We start from the raw sequence: 10,318 nt of genomic DNA, 5'->3' as shown, positions 1-10,318 counted from the left end.
TGAGCAGTTCGTCCAATGATAGTTGAATCAAAATAGTTGGGCAATAGCCTGTTTTTTCTTTTTCGACTATTGTATTGTTCGCTCTAATAAAATGTTAGTTAGTGGGGAGGCAATGCCTATCTATATGCCTATCTACAACAGGTCGCTCACTGAGAAACGGAGGGAGCTGTTCGCCAGAGCCAAGAAACTACAGCGAGATAAGGGCTTCAGATATGTTTGGACTGATAAGTCGGTCAAAATAAAGATATGATGTGGGAACAACAGAGACAAAATATACACAATTAATTCGGAAAAAGAATTGCCGAGTTTTGAGTTTGATTGCTCATATGTGAACTCTTGCACTCACTCCGATAATTATTCTTAGATGGAAATTTAAATTGCTCAAATGCTGATCAAGGAATAGTTATTATTAAATGAAAATCCTAATCAAATGCTGTAAATCACCCCGATGACTTCTGCTACTGCAAAAATATTGACAACAGGGTTTACAGCTAGATGGAAATTCGATGAGAGCTACTATACAAAAACCCGGAACCCGGTTCGATTCCCGGACTGACAATAGTTTTTGTATGGTAGCTCTCATCGACTTTCCATCTAGCTGTAAACACTGTTGTCCATATTTGCTGCAGCAGAAGTCCTAGGGGTGATTTACAGCATTCAATTGGGATTGCTTTGCTTTTGCTATGCTTTTGAAATGAGTTGTTATTGAGAATGTAACTAGTTAGTTTTTCATTTAGTTTTCCAATACTTTGCTACTATTTTGTTGTAAAGAAATGAGAGTTTCAAGTATTTTTGCCTTGTCATTCTATAACGTATAATAGATTATAACGTTCCTATCGCTTTCGTAGTCCATATCACTCGCATATGTTATCATATAATATAAATAACATAATAGCTATCTTATTCATATAACGTTTGTATTCATATACACTATTCTTTGAAGGAACGTGATTGCTGTTCACTTATTTTTTTGGTTTTGGGTGGATGTTAATAACACTGTTAACATTATATCAACAGAACTCTTGTTTGACAATGCCAACCATAAATAGATTAGACATCTACATTATCTATTTTTGTTCAAGGCGTGGATAGGATTGCTAGCCAACATTAAGTTGGCTCTCCACTAAAATATTTTTGAACTCTCTCGTTTTGAGCTGATTTGAGCAACTTTTATTTCGTTTTGAGCCCTCACCGTTTTCGAGATATGATGTCTCAAAAATTGAAGAGCCAAGTAAATGCTGGTTCTTCACTTTTCGAAATCGAAAAACAAAACACGCCATCGTTTTGAGCTGATTTGAGCAACTTTTATTTCGCTATGAACACCACCGTTTTCGAGATATGACGTCTCAAAAATTGGAGAGCCAACTTCTCTACTTTTTTAAATTGAAAAACTAAACACGCCATCGTTTTGAGCAAACTTAACTGTTTGTTAATAATCTGTAACATACCTATACTGTAACGGAAGTAATTTCATAACTGTTCAAGTTTATGACAGGCATATTTAAATTAATTTGTCGGTTCAACTTCGATGTGCCTCGAATAGGTATGGGTTTTCAAGTTTTGTTTCTCATCCGAAGTGAAGTTTTCTTTTTTATTATTCTATTGATGTGTTCAATAAATGTGTATTTATGTGTTGGTTCTATCTAGTTCTGTAATACTGTATTTTATTCTATGAAGTTTCACTTTTCAGTTCATAGGACACCAACATTCAACATTCAATAATCATTTGAGAAGCACTAATTTATGAATAATCGCATAAACTTCAACTTGTATCATTATTAAAGTATTGTAACAAACCTGGTTGCTAATTTGCTGACCACTATAATAGCTAAGAAGGATAAATATGTTGTTGAAGATAGGGAAATGTTAATAATAGAGAGCTGCGGATAACCCGGTAACTTCTTATTAAAAAAAAAAGAAAAATGAAAATTAAGAGATAAAAGAAAAAAACTGTATATGAAAAGCACGAACTCAGAAAAAATATATATTAGTGCCAATATACCGACCGAAGCAGGCATTCTGACCTTCAATCTAAAGTTCCGCCAATTTATGTAGATGCAAAACAAACTATTACCCTTATGTTAATTCATATTTTTTCATATCATGTACCCTTCATGAATTACCATTCCAGTTCATATTATGTGAATTAATCCTGAATCTTTGCTGTATTGTAAGCTATCATACTGTATTTATGGATGTATTGGCCAGTATATATTGTGAAGTCAATAAATAAAGCACTGGAATAGAAATGTTGAAATTTTGCTAATGGTTCATGACTGTAAAAGTAGGCCTAAATCTATACTATTCAATATTCAAGATCATAACCTATGCATACAGTCCACTCAAAAAGCTATATCAAATTACCGTTGGTAAACATCAAACATCACACACAGATGAATGCTCGATTGCCAATTATTGGAGAGAGTGAAGACTAACTTCATAGGACGTCTCCACGTTTGTCAGCATCTTAATAATTATTTTTATTTTTTAATTCTTAGGTAACACTTGGGTAAGGCAAAACATATGTGTTGGTCAAGTTCAATCTAATAGAATCTATAAGGATTAGTTATTAACATTTTGTTAACAACTTTGGTGTAAACGCAGCTTGAAGATACCATTTAATAATACCTAGATTATATATTTTTCTCTGACTAAACACAAGAAAGAAGCCTCAATAAATGTTATGCTTATATTATTCATAGATGCAATTCGTTTATGAGCTAAATTGTGTCCTAATTTCTTCATTCATTTCTGATTATCATCCGACAGCGTGAAGACCAATAATGTTTGTAGGTTCATGGAAAGAGGTCTGGACTCGCCACCATATTGATGCTTGTTGGAAAGTTTAATTGTTCACTTGCTATAAACCTTAACTGATGAACAGCTAATGTATTATTAGTTTAAAGAATATAGTCTTGTATAGTAGTATAGTATGAATGGAGAAGTATATTTTGATACAAGGATATATTTTGAAATACAAAAATCTGGTGTGGCGCACTCACACAACTTTCCTTGCCGTTATGAAAATTGATCACCTGACGCTAGTGTTCCCGCGCATCTCAAGTCTACTATTCAAAGATTTGAGCCAGCTGGTGACAAGGCAATAACGCTGGAGACACACATGAGGTCTGCTATCTCTTCATGGTGAATGATTTAATAGAATCAACAATTTGCATCAGATCGAAATTGTTCGTGTCGGATACTTATATCGTAAGGACCTTAAGTTCCAAATTTCAAGTCATTCCGTTAATTGGGAGATGAGATATCGTGTACACAGACGCACAGACGCACATACACTCATACACACACACACACACACACACACACACACACACACACACACACACACACACACACACCACACACACACACACACACACACACACACAACACACACACACACACCACACACACACACACACCACACACACACACACACACACACACCACACACACACACACACCACACACACACAACACACACACACACACACACACACACACAGAAAAAAACAAGAGATCTCCATCGATACGAGTCAATAATAGTAATAAGTTTCATTCGTTTCTGACCTATTTTTGACGACACTAGATTACTAGTAGTTCTGCAGACCAGTTATAAACCAAGCCTGCTCTTATGCTGTCAATCAGAGTAAATTATATCCTGTCCTGTCGTGTCGGCGAGATATTGATGTTTTAACAACTAATGGCTGTTTGGGTTGTTGTACCGACAATGCTACTATGCTACTATCATTGGAAGCTTACCGAGTTGAAAGCACACAAAAGTCGGAGAAAATCAAAAATCAAAAATCAAAATCAAATCAAATCAAATTTATTTGCCATAATATCGAAAATACAAATCAAAATAGACAATACAAAGTTTTACACATTAATATAAACAATTTCTATAAGTACATAAAAATAAACTTTGATAATAAAACTTATTATATAGGCGCTGCCTGCAAAACCTCTAAGGTTTGTGTGCTGGCAGCGAGTATCAATAACAAAATACAACACTAACAAATTTATTGAAGTGAAAAAGAAAAAAAGAAATGAACTTGGACCTAATTATTTAAAAAAAGTTGTTAAAAGTACTTCATATGTGTATAAAATGAGCTATGTTTATTGATTTGATCCAGTCTGCTATTTTTTTATATTAGTTTTTGTTGTCTTACTTGTAATTAGGTTCGATGGTATTAAATTGATCAACCTATTGCTTATATATGTGAATTGTCTCCGGCATACAGTAAGTTCAGTTCTGTTAATTTGGAAATTGGATTGCATTCGAAAATTATAAGTTCTGATTTGTGGTGTGAATAGGTTTCTGTTTTTAATTATATAAAGTATAATATTTTTCACATAAAGTTGTTTAACTGTTAAGACTGGGAATTCTGTAAAAATAAGATGTGTGGGGTATCGTCTGGGTCGACCAAGGGCAACTTTTATTATATGTCTCTGAATCAAGGAAATTTTGTTGAAATGTGTGTCCAATGCTCCACCCCAAACCCTAATCCCATACTGAAATACAGACTGAGCATAAGCGAAATATATTAATCTCAAAATAGATAAGTCTCCCAGACCGTTCAATCTGTAAAACTTGTGGATAATTTGTTTCAATTTTTGACAAGTCTTATTTATGTGCGTATTCCATTTTAGTTGAGAATCTAATATCACACCTAAGTACTTGGTCTCTCTCACTCTCTCTAATGATTGACATGCACAGTCTCCACCTCCCTCCTGTAAGCCTTCACTATGGTTATAATGATAGGCGCAGCAGTCTGAGTGAATTTTTATTCCGTTACGAAATATGTCTGCAGGTGAGAAGACCTTTCAGATGGTGAGAAAATCATGAAAACACTTTTTCTTATATTTAAAGTTAGAGTTTGGTGATCCTGCCACATCTTAACTTGGGCCAGACCAGATTCTGCCAAACTCCTGACCTCTCGCCAGTTAGATGCTGTAAATATTAGGGCTGTATCATCAGCAAAGGAGATTGTATGACAACCATTCATTTGGATCCTCAAAAGATCATTAATATAGATCAAAAATAAAATCGGCGAGATTACTGTCCCCTGTGGAAGGCCATATTCTGACAGTGTAACTTTACTAGAACCAAGAGTCTGGATTCTTTTACTCAAATAGCTTTTAAATAGCTTCAACACTGGTCCACGGAAACCTATTCTCTCTAATTTGTTCAGAAGGGTATTGTGTAGAATGGTATCATAGGCCTTAGCTAAGTCCAGATACACTGACAATGTTTTTTTATTATTCTGGAAATTATCGGTCACTATTCTAACCAGTTCAGTCATAGCGTCTTCAGTGGATTTACCCTCCTGGAAACCGTACTGATTACCAGCTATAAATTGATATTTTTCTAGATATTTTATAATTCGTACTTTAATTATTTTCTCGAATATTTTAGATAGGTTACTAATAAGACTTATGGGACGGTAGTTCTCAGGAGCTTTTTTGGCACCTGATTTATACAGAGGGATTATTTTTGCAATTTTGAAATGGGATGGAAAATGGCCTAATTCAAAACATTTGTTGAATATTATCGACAAGGGCTTCGCTATGTATTCTGATATATTTTTTAAGCATATATTTCCTAGTCCATCCACCCCAGGAGAATAATTAGTTTTTAAATCTTTAATAGTAAGCAATACCTCATCAGAGCTCGTTGGGTACATAAAAAATGAATTTGGAGTGTTAGTCGCATCACAATGTGAATTCTGTGAATGTACCAACTGCAATGTATCCCCAGTATCAATCCTCTCCGCATAAGTTCTTCCTACCTCAGAGAAATATTTATTCAGCGTTTCCGGGTCGATGTCAGGTGGTTTATACACACGTTTTCTGTCTAAAATTTCCTCAATACATTCCCATGTCTTCTTACTATTACCTTTGGAAAGCGATATTTTATTTCTATAATAATCGAATTTAGTTTGTTTTATAAGTTTATTAATGTATTTCTGTATGTTTTGTATTTATTCCGCAGTTGTTGATTGAACGGTTGACTATTTAATTTTTTATGCATTTTGTCTCTTTCCCTAATAGATCTAATAAGTCCTGGAGTGATCCAGTTTTTTAGAGATTCCTGTTTTTAATTTTTATTTGATCAGTGGAAGATTTTATGTAGCTAACTAGTTTACTGTAAAAATTATCAACTTTATCATCTAAATTCACATTGATTTCATTGAAGCAAGTTTCAGTTTCCCAGCTTTCCCCCTTCAACTTATCAATCAATTTCATGTAGTTAATTTTCTCAGTAAAGATCTCTCCACTCTTCTCTAAAACTGTGATTGGATTTCCCAAATGAAAAGTTGTACAAAAATGGTCCGTTATGCAGGTTTTTTGTATAGAGCTCAGTACATAACTCTCTCCAAAATGAATATTTTTCCAGAATATATGATCTATACATGTTTTTGTGTGACCTGAAATACGAGTAGGCTTATTTATCAGGGATTGCAGACCATGCATTTGCAGAAGACTGCTATATTCAGTTGATAAATTACTGTTACTTAAAATATCAATGTTTAAGTCTCCAATAAGAAGAACATTTTCGTTTTTATGAATATTAGACATATTCACATCTAAGTCATTTAGAAAAGTTTCTATGTTTGAGGATGGAGATCTGTACACTGCCAATAATGTGATAGGGTGACTAAAAGCTACTAATCTAATCGCAATAATATCTGCAGCCGAATTTTCAAAGTTAAGATAATGAACATCAAACGATTCTTTCACAAAAATACATAATCCATTACTATTATTCAGTTGCCCTGGCTTATCAATAACTGTATAGCCATCTATGCTATAATCAAAATTCTTATCTTTTGTCATCCAAGTTTCCGTTAAAATTATTATATCGTACTTTATTGTACAATTTTGCAAAATATAAACAAACTCATCAAAATTCCTATTGATACTTCTAATATTCATATGTATAATATTTAAAAAATCAACAGTATCTGTTATTTCACCATCTATACTAGAACGAAAATCAAAACTAATAATATCATCATTCTCTATCGTATCAAAACATTCCAAATTTATTACTTCATCGAAACTATATTGAGTATTCATTATTAAATTGGATGGAATTTAAAAAAATTATGTCCTGTAATGGTTGTTATATTCATGCTTAAAGTTTCTGTTATCTTGCTCAAGTCCTTCTCGTCTCGAATATGTAGCACTTGTCCTCCCTCGACCTTCCTTAACAAAATCTTGCCTTCCCTGATCCAGACAATTTGTATCCCTTGGTGGAGGCTTGTTGTTTGGCCTTTCTGAAGAGCTCCAGGAAGAAAGGTGGCAGGTGGTCGTGAGCCACAATACGCCCAGCTGGCAGCTTTTTGTTCACAACACTGGTCGAGATACCCGGACCAGATTTATCTTTACTAGCCATTTTTTTAAAGTCATTAAGCCATGCTAATTTGTCCTGCCGCTTAATGAACTTGTAGACGATGGGTTTTACTGCGCCCTGCACCCTACCAGGCATCCTATGAGCTATGCTCAAGCAGTCCTTAGATTTCATCGAGCTCCCCAAAATATTAGATATTTGGTCAAACACTTCGAACACAGATTCATTCTTCGATTCCGGAACTCCAGACAGAATCAAGTTGTCTTTACGTGTATACCGCTGAAGTTCAGCCATTTCATTTTTAATTAACGTATTTTCACTTTTTACCTCAGCGATTTCACGTTTGAGAGATTCTATTTCACTCTTCTGAGATGTTAAATCCTTCTTGAAACTATCAAATTCATTAGACAGAAAGTTCACGGACACTGTTAATTCGGATATTTCTTTTCTAACAGGAGCAAGTTCAGTTTGAATGAGTTTAGCTATTTCGGTTGTTAACAGATCTTTGACAGTAGCTGCGATGCGCTGTAAGTCCAAAGGGGAAAGACAGTCAGAAGTGGGGGTGGCTACGGCTGATCCCCCCGACCTCTTCACCTTATCACTATCAGCCTCAGAATTACCCCTCCCTTCCGAACTGTGCAGGCTTCTTCTTCTTTCACGAGTGCAAACATCACATTTCCACTTTGTGTCGTCTGATGATTCTCGGAAGAAATTAACTTCCTCAGCTCTCAAATTCACACATGTAGAGTGGAATTCAGCATTGCACAAACTGCAATTAATACTGACACTATTTCTAATTGTTTTGTGACACTTGACTTGACAACTCATTTTCACAACAATACTGGTTTGAACGAAAAACAAGATAAGAGCCGATAGACGGAGAATCGAAAAACACAACCGCTCCGTTCGAAGTCTCAACTGATACTGCTATATTATGTTAAATATTAAATATTATGCTATTTCGAGTTATCAATTCTTATTGTATGCCTCAATAAATGCAATTAATAATCCACACTACAGCTTATATTTTATCAAGTTAAATTGAGATATTAATTGCATGCGTCATTGCATGCAATGAATAATGCAATCGACAGCTGAGTTATGATCAATAATTCTATAGTCTGATTTCTACGGTAATATTGGCGTACGAAGGAGACTCCTTTTCCTTTTGTATTATCCTTAAAATGCAAAATTAAAAAAAAACCTTATGTATACGTCGACGCGAAATTCAAAAAGGAACATATCTGTCAAATTTCATGAAAATCTATTGCTGCGTTTCGCTGTAAATGCGGAACATAAACGCGTACCTCGGAGGCACAAGACAATATGTCCATTTTTTGTGATTTTGGGATTATTACGTCATTGTATGTAACTTTTTTTGCTCTACGCAGAAGTATAAGACACTATGTCCAAAACCAATTGGAAGGCTAGATACAGTTCTTTAAATGAACACCAACGCCTATATTACACAGAGGTATACAACACTATATATGGACTTGGTGTTGTTTACCTATGAAAGATTTTCCCCATATGATTCGCAGCTGGACATAGTGTTGTCTACACATTGCGGTGTTGCAGATTTTTTTAACTACCATAGACAGGTTTGATATTGTAACCACTCCAACAATATTAACAATTTACCTACCTAGACTAATATTCTCTTTTACTATCTCAGTGCACACAGAAGGGAAAAAACGTTTAGTCCATGCTGATGATTGGGCAAGTAATATTCTGAAAAGAAAATTTGCAGGGGGTAAGCAATATGTGAGCAAAAGAGGTTAAGTAGTCTCTGCAAGATTAATGAAGCCACCTTATAATAGCAGGTTAAAATTGCTTTGATAAGTTACAGAGCATGAACGGCAAAAAATGTTTGACTCTTACTGGAGACAGGAAAATACTGTAGATGTTAAGAGACAGTTTATCTCATCATGTGTTGAAAGCTAGAGTACACGTAAGATCCAGCAGAATAAATGAAAATTCTACTAAATCAAAAGATGAATCACTGTTCTACTATTTTACAGTAAATATGAATCCACTTAGGGCGAGTAAGGTCATGTTTTTGAACACACTCAGTTTCTAGCACGGTAGTGATCAATATGTTGATAAAACTTGTACCAGAGGGTTACAAGAAGATAAAAGAGGTAGGCAGACACCAAACAATAAACTTCTGATGAAACCATAAACATTGTCAAACAACATATTTCTTCTTTTCCACAATATGAGAGTCATCACTCAAGAGAGAAGAGTGAGAGGAAATATTTGGGCACAGAGCTAACCATAGAAAAATGGATGAATTTTATACTGATGACTGTAATGATAAAAAAATCTCGTGTGGCGCACTCACACAACTTTCCTCATCATAAATTAACATTTTCATACTTCTTAAGGTCCCCTGAGTCCAAATAAGTGATTTTTGGACAAAGTAAGTGGACAGTCTACTAACATTTGTTTTTGGGTATTGGTCTGTATGTGTGAATTTTTCGTTTAAATTGTACTTCAAGCCTAAAAATTGGAAATCTAAAATCAAACTCTGCATAGATGGGGCGGAGCTTCTGAATTTTTTCAGATATGGGACTCGCGGCAGTTGATAGAGCTCATCAATGACTATTTTAGTTATCAATTTGATCAAAATAGTTGGAGCCGTTTTTGATAAAATCGCAAAAACCCTGTTTTTGGCATTATTTTTGCCATTTAACCGCCATCTTGAATTGCATTTGATCGGAATCGTTTGTGTCGGATCCTTATAGTGTAAGGACCATAAGTTCCAAATTTCAAGTCATTCCATTAATTGGGAGATGAGATATCGTGTACACAGACATACACTCATACACACACATATACATAAAGACCAATACCCAAAAACCACTTTAATGGACTCAGGAGACTCTAAGAAGTATGAAAATTTTAATTTATGATGAGGAAAGTTGTGTGAGTGTGCCACACGAGATTTTTAAATTGGGA

This window comes from Nilaparvata lugens, chromosome 9 (genome assembly GCF_014356525.2).
Source record: "Nilaparvata lugens isolate BPH chromosome 9, ASM1435652v1, whole genome shotgun sequence".
Taxonomy (NCBI): Eukaryota; Metazoa; Arthropoda; class Insecta; order Hemiptera; family Delphacidae; genus Nilaparvata; species Nilaparvata lugens.
Note: the sequence above shows the minus strand (reverse complement) of the source record.